The following is a 9,646-nucleotide window of genomic DNA, read 5'->3' on the forward strand; positions in this document are numbered from 1 at the left end:
GGCGCGCCCCGCTGCCCGGCAGCCCCCGGCCTCAGGCGGCAGAGTGGGCATGTGCGGCGCGTTCCGCACATGCCCATTAGGGCGGCCGGGAGCCTGCGGCGGGGCCGCACTTGCCCGGGCCGCCGTCCCCGGGACCCCTGCGTAGCCCCCGTGCAGCTCCGGGCGCCGGCGGTGCCTCCCGGCGCGGGGCGCGGGGCGCGGTCTCGCTTCGAAGTACGCGTTGAGCTTAAAGAACAGAGCGGGCGCAAACGTGCGTGTCTGACAAGGGGCAAGAGGCTATTCGGGTTCCTGGTGCTTGTCAGCTGCCCCTGGCTTTTAGGTGTCACCTCGGCGGTGCTGGTGTGAGGGCCCAGCTGCTGCCCGGCCCGCTGTGTGCCGGTGGGCGAAGGGGAAGTTTCCATCTGAGGGTGTTACACCTGTCGCTGTGTGAGCAGCAGCGGGTCCCTGGTGCGGTTACTGCTGGGCTGACAGACATTGTCCCTCCCTGTGCATCTCTGCGGTGTCTCACCCGAGCTCATGTTTTCACACAAAGCTGCCTTGCCATAGTACCCACTTCTTCCGTCACAGCAAGGTCATGCTTGAAGGCTAAACCTGTGTTCCATTCCTTCCAACGTGGCCAGTGAGGGGATCGCCTGACTGAGCGGAGTTGGGCTAGGGCCACTGATGCACCCTGGTTCTCCCAGTTTGCCTTGTCCCAGCCCAGCAGGGTGCATGCCTCGTGCTCCTTGTCATTGGCAGCTCACAAAGAGCATTTGTCATTGCTACTGGCAGTGTCATATTGCTTTTGGTCTCCATTAATTGACTTTTATCATTACTCAAAATGAAGGGGACTATTAATTATTTCAGCAGGCAGCCATTTCTCCACAGCAACCTCAGCAAAGCCAGCGCGAGGAGCTGGCACCCAGCACAGCTGTCAGCACGCTGAGGCTGGGGTCTGCAGGCTGGTCTGGGCCGTAGGGAGCAGCCCTGTCCCTGCTGAGCACCCCCCAGCTCCACCTGTCTTCTACAGGGAGCGAGTGGGCAGGATTTCCATCATGTCTGTGTGCCACTCCGCTACAGCTTTGAATGGCGCTTCACAAAATAGATAATGATGTCTCATTGCTCTAGAGAGTTCCCAAACTAAATTAAGGAGAGAAGAATGGGAAGAGATGACCATCCAATGAGGTGCAGGTGCTGCGAAGCGGGATAATGAGGGGGAGGACAATGTGATTATGTCATTTCAAAGTGAATGCCGCAGGGCAGCCACTTTTGGGGACAGTGTAAAAGGGAGATGGAGGAAGGCGTGACTCATAGAGACAGCATCTGCGCAGGGTTTAGGTCTGCTCTTGAGAGCAGAACACTTCTCTCAGACCTGTGTAAAGAGACCGATGCTCAGCAGCTCCCTGCGAGTTAGCATTACTAACCCCTTTCTCCTCCCTTCCCAAAGGGGTCCTGTGAAAGAAAAAGCCGAGAAATGCTGGAGGAGGGGCTCCTGATGGGTGACTTCAGATGAGCGAGGATGGCCTTGGGGAAAGGAAAGGTGGTGGAGCAGCTGGGATGGCCACAGGAGGTATGCAGAGAGCTGGGATTTTGCGCTGTTCTGTTAGGCATGAGGAACCAGAGGAGGTATTTTAGGAGCGTGTGCATTGGATTTAGTGCTGTGATTGGGGAATGATTTTTGCAGCAGAGCACTGAGCAATGTATGATGCATGTTCCAGCTGGAGTTTGGAGGGAACAAGGTTACCCACGGTGGGGAGACGGGTAACAGAGTCTTCTCTGTTTTTGAGAAGGAACTAAAAGAAAAGATCTCCAAGGAGACTTTGGTAACGGGTAACAAAGGCTAGGTTGATAAGGGATACAACCCCTTTTTCACTGAAGTTCCCCATATTATTTTCATTTGTACCTATGGAAAGCCTGGGTGCTGATGTGTTGAGCCGTTCTGCTTTGTGCCAAGGGATCAGAATGCCGAGTGGCCAGCCCAAGGTGGCTGGGGAAAGCAGCAGTTCCCATCTTATCACCCAGCTGTGCTCTGCTTGCTATTTCTTGGCCTTAGGCCTGGGACCTGGGCCAACGCCAATTAAATTGGTGAGGGCACAGACAAGGTTAATGACAAAGTTAATCTCCCATCACTTATTGGTGAGGGAACCTCAGAATTGGTTGGTGGTTTTTATCTGTTTGCAGTTAACAGGAGAGCAGAGTAGAAGGTCTCCCTAATTCCAGGCTGGGTCCCGTTGCAGAAGATTACCCAAAAGTACCAATCTCTTCACTGATACATACAGCACAGGGATGGCAATTTGCTTCTACTGAAAAGGGTGTTAGAGAAACACCATGGGAAATTGTAAGTTGGTCTTAGTGCAAATAATTATTTATATTTAATGAATCAACCAAGGCCAAGGGATGGCCATGCGTGTTTGTCACCTGCACTCACAGATTTCATTGCCAGAATTCAAGATGGCTGATTCCTTACCTCCTGAGACAGGCGACTGGCGCAGTCAGCCTTGTTGAAATTCCTCCTCTCGTGTCTGTGAGCCCCTAGCGTTCATCGAACGGAAGGGAAAAAAAGAGGTAACGGTGAAGGAGAGCTATGGCTGTGCGTGCACTTTGGCATTGCACTCCCGGGTGTCCTGATGTTCTGCCACCCATGGCAGGCCATATGTACGCTAATTGGACTTGCTAATGCAGATCTTGGGAGGGGACACAGGAACCAGGGGGGATCTTTTTACGTGAGCTAAAAGGAAAGAAATCCTCTCTCCTGGTGCTGCATGAACGCGTCTGCTTTTTGCAGCCAGTCCTGAAAATGCAAATACGTAAGTGCTCCTCACTGGCCTAGTGGATACAGAGACATATAAAAAGAATGTAAATCACCAAGTAGTACTTTGACAGCTGACACCTGTGTCTTTCCCGAAGGCCCTAATGGTCACTCTTCGGCAGCTCTTTGCTGATTCATGAAGACTGCTAAGAGAAAGCGTGTGTGACTTATCTTTTATAGAGTGTAATAAAAAGAGGGAAGTGCCCCGTGTGGCTGAACTGCGGCTCTGTGGTCTGTCTCTGAGATGCTCCATTAGCTGGCAGTGATGATGCAAAAATGGGAGATCCCTGGTTGTGCCATTAGCATGAGCAGACTGAAAAACTGTAATGTCACAGGGAGCCTGTGCTTTTCCTTTGCTTGTATGAAAACTCGGTAGAGGGGAAGGATGATTCTGTTCCCTTTAATGTTGGCATAGGCTGCACAGAAACAAAGCTTTGCTTTTGCTTAGATTCTCCCATATTCTGTTAGATGCAGACTCACTTAAGTGAAAGCCTTTGGACCATCATTCTCTGGCTATATTTTTGGCTAGGCTCGTTGATGCTTGTGACTGACTCAGTTGTTAATCCTGGCCTCTCACTTGTTCGTTTCAAAACAGTGACTGCTGACACCTCTGTCAGCACTGCCTCCAGCATTAGGAAAGGGTCTTTCCTTCGCCACAAACAATGGCCTAAAAAAAGGTCCTTCCTTGCAGAAAGATGGATTAAGTTCTTATTTTGAAATGCAGCGTAAATGGTCCTGATGTACTGAAATGTAACAGCTAATATAAGCAGACGAGTCAATTTACAGCTTTCATACTACATTTTAAGAAATAAAATAAGCAGACAAGACAGCACAATAAATCTGCCCGCTGTCCCAGTCTGGTTGATGTTAATTGAATGTAGTTTTAGCAGATAACTGGATGATGTGGCTTCCTAAAAATAGGAAATGCACTTACTTTGTCAAGAACATGAATTTGTCCAAGGAAGCAGAGGACAGTCTTAAACAATATAATCTTTAGGATGAAAGTCTTTTGACCAATGAAGAAGTGTATATGTTTATGTACTATCTTGTGTGCACAACATGCAGTTCACATTAGAGTAACCCTGACGATATGAGAAAAACAATTGCATTATTCAGCATTCAAGAGACAAGCAGAAAAAAGAATTATTATTTAGGGATAAATTATTCTAGGAAAACAGGAATTCACTGTTAGTTGTATAAAATTAAGGCTTCTTCGGTTTAGAAGAGGCAAGTTTTAGTAGAAAACAAAATGTTAACTAGGAGTTTAGTAAATATGTCTGGAGACACTGGAATTTTGGCAGAGCGTAACTCCTAGAGTAGTGTGAATGTTTCTTTTCCGTTGATGTCTCTTCACATAAAACTGGGCAAAACAAGTAGGTTGCGAGTAAAAGCAAAAGAAAACACACATGGAGATAGTGAAATAGGATAGCATTTGATTTCAAATTCAGGATAAATGTATGCATGTATACACCTATATACACAGATATATGTGTATGCAACTGTATATACACCATATATAGATGGCATATATGTAGACGCATGTTTGTTTGTATACATATATCTAAATACATATGTATATATAAAAATACTTACAGGCATAAGTGAATCTAGGGGACATTTAAGTCATACGCTAGCAAAACTTTCTGATGGCAATATCTTTTGCAGAGTACTCGGGTCACCTGAGAAGCGTGCGGACTTTCCATTATTGGAGGATATTAAAGGCAGCTGAATGAATTGGTAAGGTGCGACATGAGCACAGCTAATCCCTTGTGATGTCTCTGTCTGCCAGCACTATTTTCTGTGACTCTGGGATATAGCTCAAGAGTAGGTTAGGTGTCCCACACGCACATCTGATAAAGTAAAAGAAAAACAGTCTGTGATTTGCGAATGCAGAGACATTTGTTACTGAGATGGAGGACAGCTTCATAGTTCACCTACAAGAACAGAAAACAGTTGGTAGTCCCTGGCACAGCAGCCAAGCTGTAGAGGCAGCGCTGGCCAGTCTATTCTGCCCTGTTAACTGCTTCGCATTCTGACTTAGATGCCCTTTATAGCCTTTGGCTCAGCTTTGTGTCCCAAAAGCTGTTAGTAAAGAGAATTATCTAAATATGAATTACGGATGTGCAGCTCTTGGACAGCACACTCTGACTCAGAATTTTCTTCATGCTGCTCTGTCACGTTCTTCCACCTGCATCTAGATTGCGTATTGAGTCATATTGACAGTGTAGTTGGCTATAAAGTAAGAGACCTTCAGTAAAGGACATTAAAAAAAAATCTCTTACATTTTTTCCTCAGCTTTTCAGAGTGCGTGTGTGAACTGGTATCAGGTTGGCTAGGTTTTAAACTCTCAGAGATTTTCTGCATCATTGACAGGACAAGCCGTGAGCATTGGTGGAAGTATGGGCCAAGGACTGAAAGCTCCAGGAAGCAGGTTCTGCCACTTCTCCCCATGACTTTGTTTCTTTAAAATGGGGATGAGAAAAGCTGCTTCTCACTGGGAGTGGAGAAAGCAGAATCAGCAATTTAACAGCATGTAGGAAATACGATGGGAAATAGCAATGCCGACTTGTACAGTATTCAGACCAGGGAAACCTTATTCATAAGATCGTTCATAATGTTCCCTTTCTAATGCTTTATCAATTGTTATTAAGTACTGAAATCAGCCAAGTAATCCTATGAAAAGTAAAGGGGAGGTGAGTTTTAATTACTCTGTACTCAGCCCATTCTCAGCTTCGCAGGAAAACATGAATCCTGTATAACCACTGTCATAGCCCTACTCCAGCCTCCTTTCTCAGCACACACCAGGCAATTGCACCAGGTACGTGCTTGACAAGAGTTTGGCTGCACCTCTGTGCTGTTTCTCTGTCACGTCTTGAGCTGCTGCTGTCCTTTCTGTCTGTCACAAACGTGTCTTTCTCCTGCATTGCTTTAAGTACTCAGGAATGAAGTCGGGGACTGCCTACCTTCAGGAGAAAATAGAAGACCAATTAGGAATTTTAAGGAGCGAACTAAACAAGCAAAACAAAATAGATTAAAAGCAGGAGATTGACTATTCATACATCCCTTATGTTAAATGTGATCACTAAAGCATATAGCAGCTTTCAAGTAGCACTTTAAAATGCCTTGTTACTTACTTACCCCGTGCTGCCAAGCAGAGAGTGTACAGGGCAGTAGCTGAAGGTTTCTGAGGGCTGTGTTAGACAACAGCCTGTCTGGTCTTTTTTTTTAAGCAATAAAAAGCTTCCCTGACAAAACAAGAAATATACAATGCTGAAAGAAACCCACTGCAGTACGTCACAGGTGTGCATCTTATGAACAGGTGAAATGCATAGAGCACTGACGGAGAGCACTTATGGAGCACATTTTCAGTTCAGAAGTACTAGAGATTTAAGCAGGTGTGTATGCAAAGTAAGAAAACAGCTTCCTATTTCCCCTGCATGCCTTCACAGGAGTGGCTTGATGTTCTGATTGTTCCTGATGCTCCTGAGGTAATAACAGAAGCAGGGGATTCTCCTACTGTACAACATCCATTTGATCTTCAGAGAGTTTTTTGGTTGTGCTTTCTATGAAAGCTGCATTCCAAACATCACTTTCCACTCATGAAAGCGGAATTGTATTATTACTGTGAATTTAACATGTTATTTTACATTTTAATCAAGGAGTTGGTGTTCTACCTGGGTAAGTGCCCATCAGCATTAGATGACACACAATTAAAACTGAATGTCAAAACCTAATTTTCTAAGGCAAATGTTTAAAATGGCATGTGTGCCTATTTTTAGATCAAAACCTCTTATCAATCCGTACACTGGCTTTCCTAGCAAATACGAACGTGCAGACCATGGCAGTATGAATCATCATCTTGCCTCTGATCAGAATTCAGGGTGTGCTCTGGTTTGTGTATAATACTAATTGAGTTTGGCTTTGCACCTGAAAGCACACACTTTATTTTGACTGCATGGAAATCTCATATGAGGAAAGACTGCTTTATATTTCAATGAAATTTACTGTTAAGTATTGAGGAAATCATTAAGAGGAGTATTTTTTTTTTCCCTCAAGGCTGCTGCAAACATACATTCATGGGAGATGAATGTTGTTCCCGAAACTAAAACCAGGATTTCATTATTCTGTAATACTTATGTCACGGTAGTACTTAGAGCGTCCTCTTGCTGTTCCTTTAGAATTCTTCCTGAATTCACTAACTCATAATAATCTCAAAAGTCACTATTTGCACATGCTTAGCAGATGGTTCCTAGGAGATGGCTGCTAAAATCACGCTGCGTTTAGCATCCTTGATGTGGGGCTTTGCAATTGCTTTTTTTGGAAGCCAGGGGCTGCTCTGGTCCCTGGCAATTCTGCTAAGTCCATGGAGATTGTTTAGATTGTTTACGTATATACATTTTGTGCGTCCTCCACTGATATCGTGGAAGGTGAATCAGTCTGACTGGAATGGCAAGGAACAGAGATGCATGGAAATGCAGAAATTGTAGGAAGCTGTTGGGGAATAATGGTGCAGAAGGAGAATGGGACCAGGTAGAATGTAACACCAAGAGATAATCCCAGGCTTGGGGAACACATTGCTTACAGGACTGGGAAATGAACAGAGATACCTTTGTAACTACCACCATGCATCCTCTTCTTTGTGTTCCCTCTCCTCTGCTGCCAGAGAAGAACAGCAGCAATCCCAGCAAAGGGACTGTTTCATTGGAATTCCTTGGAAAGTTTCCTTCTTAACTGTGTATTAGGAGTTCAGATCTGCTGTGGCCCCTCTGAAACACGGGGATTCACAGGGGGGATGGGAGGCCACATGCTTTAACAACATCCCCCTTCCAGAATTTATGTACAAACACATGTTTAAAAACATTCAGGTTGCAGAGTGAAGCACTGAAGCGTTCAGAGACACCTAATTCGAGAAGTCAATATGACCTTAATTTGGCCTCAGTGTGTGCGCACATTGTACTTGCATGGTTACACATTTGCTTTTTTTTTTTAGGCTTGATCCCTTATTAGGTGTCCAGGATCAATGGAAATTAGGGAAAGTGAGTTGCATATGCAATGAGCCTGTTCCCTGGAGGCTGGGCCCTCTGTCTTGCCATGAATGCTGGAAGGAAGCTGTGACTGAGCAAAGCAGAAGCCATCAGAGAAAGAAGAGGAAGCATTTGTGAGTTATGCAGTTGTGTTAGATTATTAGATTAAAAATTAGGTTCTGTCCTTGCCTTTTCCTGCTGTGCCTGACTGCCTGGGGACTCTGACACGTGGGGGCTGGGAAGAGCAATTCCGTTTGGGTGAAAGCACAGGAGGAGTGTGCTCGACTGGGGTTGAGAATCATGGAACCATTAAGGATGGAAAGACCACTAAGATCATCTAGTCCAACCGTCAGCCCATCAGAGCTGCAGAAGGGGGCTGAGCGCAGTCTCAGCTCCTGGCATTCGTTAGCTGTCTTCTTGTCAGAGCTGAAGAGCCTCTGTATGAAAGAGAAAATGAGGGTAACGCTCATCGCTCGGTCACTGATGTGGAGCAGTGGCTTAGCATGGCCTAGGCAGGGGTGAAATGTGGCTGCAGCCTGAGAGGGGAGCGGAGTGGGAGGTGAGGAGCAGCCACAGTTTGGCAAAATCAAGCTTTCAGAGGTGAGAAGAAAAGGTAATTTTACAGTCACTGGAGATGCAGCGGAGGATAACTCGGGAAAAAAGAAACCAAACAAAAACAAAAACAAAAAAAACTCGATTAGTTCTCGCGCAGAAAGCAGGGCTCTCACCCTCAAGCCCGATGGGCAGCACCGGGCAGTGCCGGGCGGCGGCGGCCACGGGGCGGCGGTGTTGGGCAGCGCTCCCGCGGGCCGGGGCAGGCCGGGGCTGGTCGGGGTAGGGGCACGGCCCTGCGCGGGGCCGCGGCGCCATTTGGTGGCTGCGGGGCCCACGGGGTGGGACTGGGCACGTCCCAAGCGGGCGGCTTTGGGGCAGATCCTGGCGGGTTCCCAGAGCAGTGGCGGGGAGATGAGGCGCGGAGAAGCAGGACGGAGGGCTGAGGCAGCTCGGCGGGGCCGCGGTGCAGCAGCGAGGTGTGGGAAGTCGAAGCATGCAGCAGCCGCCGAGTGTCTCTGAGCAAGTGTCAGAGTGTCTTGGCAACAGCAGGAGATGTCTGCAACTTTTCCTCACTCCTGCAGAAAGCACGTCATGTAGGCAGGGCGGCGGTGCGTGAACGCAGCGGTGTGGGCTTGGGTTTGAAGTGTGCGCGCAGAGAGCAAAGGCTGCTCTGCTCCGGGCAGGGACCTGAGAGCTCTGTGGCAGAGGCTCTGGCATTTCTCTCTGGCCATTAATTGGTTGTTACAAATCTGCAGTGCAGTCATGGCTTTTTTTTTTTTTTTTTTCCCTTTCCCCCTCCTTTCCTCTCCTTGAAATTATTTATTCTAATAGCAATATTAGTTTTAACTGGTGGAGAACACGAACTAGTTTCTTTGGTAACCAAGTCGGTTAGACACCCACACAAAGTTGGAATGTGTGAGGTGCAGACATTTTCCTTTTTAGAAAAGCTGTGGGCTTTGAAAACCTCAGCAGTAGGGCAGCAGTGTGTGTTCTCAGGGAGTCGTTCCAGAAAAAGTTGTGTGTGCCATATGCAGATTTATAGCTAAGTCCTGATCTTTTGTTTACACAGACATATGGAACTTGAATATATTACCTACAAATTGATTTCTCCAGTGACTTTAGGATTGTATACTTCTTTCTCTTCCTTTCTCTTCCTGTTCGTCCTTCCCCCATTCCCCATTTGTAGAGCATAGGTGGCTGTGAAGCAGCATGCAGCAGGAATGCAGTGCAGGTGAACAGGCTTGCAAATGTGCTGCATTACTACTTACTTTCCCTGGTG

The 9,646-nt window shown here is 46.8% G+C and overlaps 1 long non-coding RNA gene across 1 annotated transcript; it reads left to right on the top strand.

The window, feature by feature from the left end:
- On the top strand, positions 1,862-9,098 carry LOC110404489. The gene is made up of 3 exons (XR_002442275.1): positions 1,862-2,317; positions 4,454-4,525; positions 7,779-9,098. It is a non-coding gene; the product is annotated as an uncharacterized LOC110404489 (long non-coding RNA).

The sequence above is a fragment of the Numida meleagris genome, chromosome 1 (genome assembly GCF_002078875.1).
Source record: "Numida meleagris isolate 19003 breed g44 Domestic line chromosome 1, NumMel1.0, whole genome shotgun sequence".
Lineage (NCBI taxonomy): Eukaryota > Metazoa > Chordata > Aves > Galliformes > Numididae > Numida > Numida meleagris.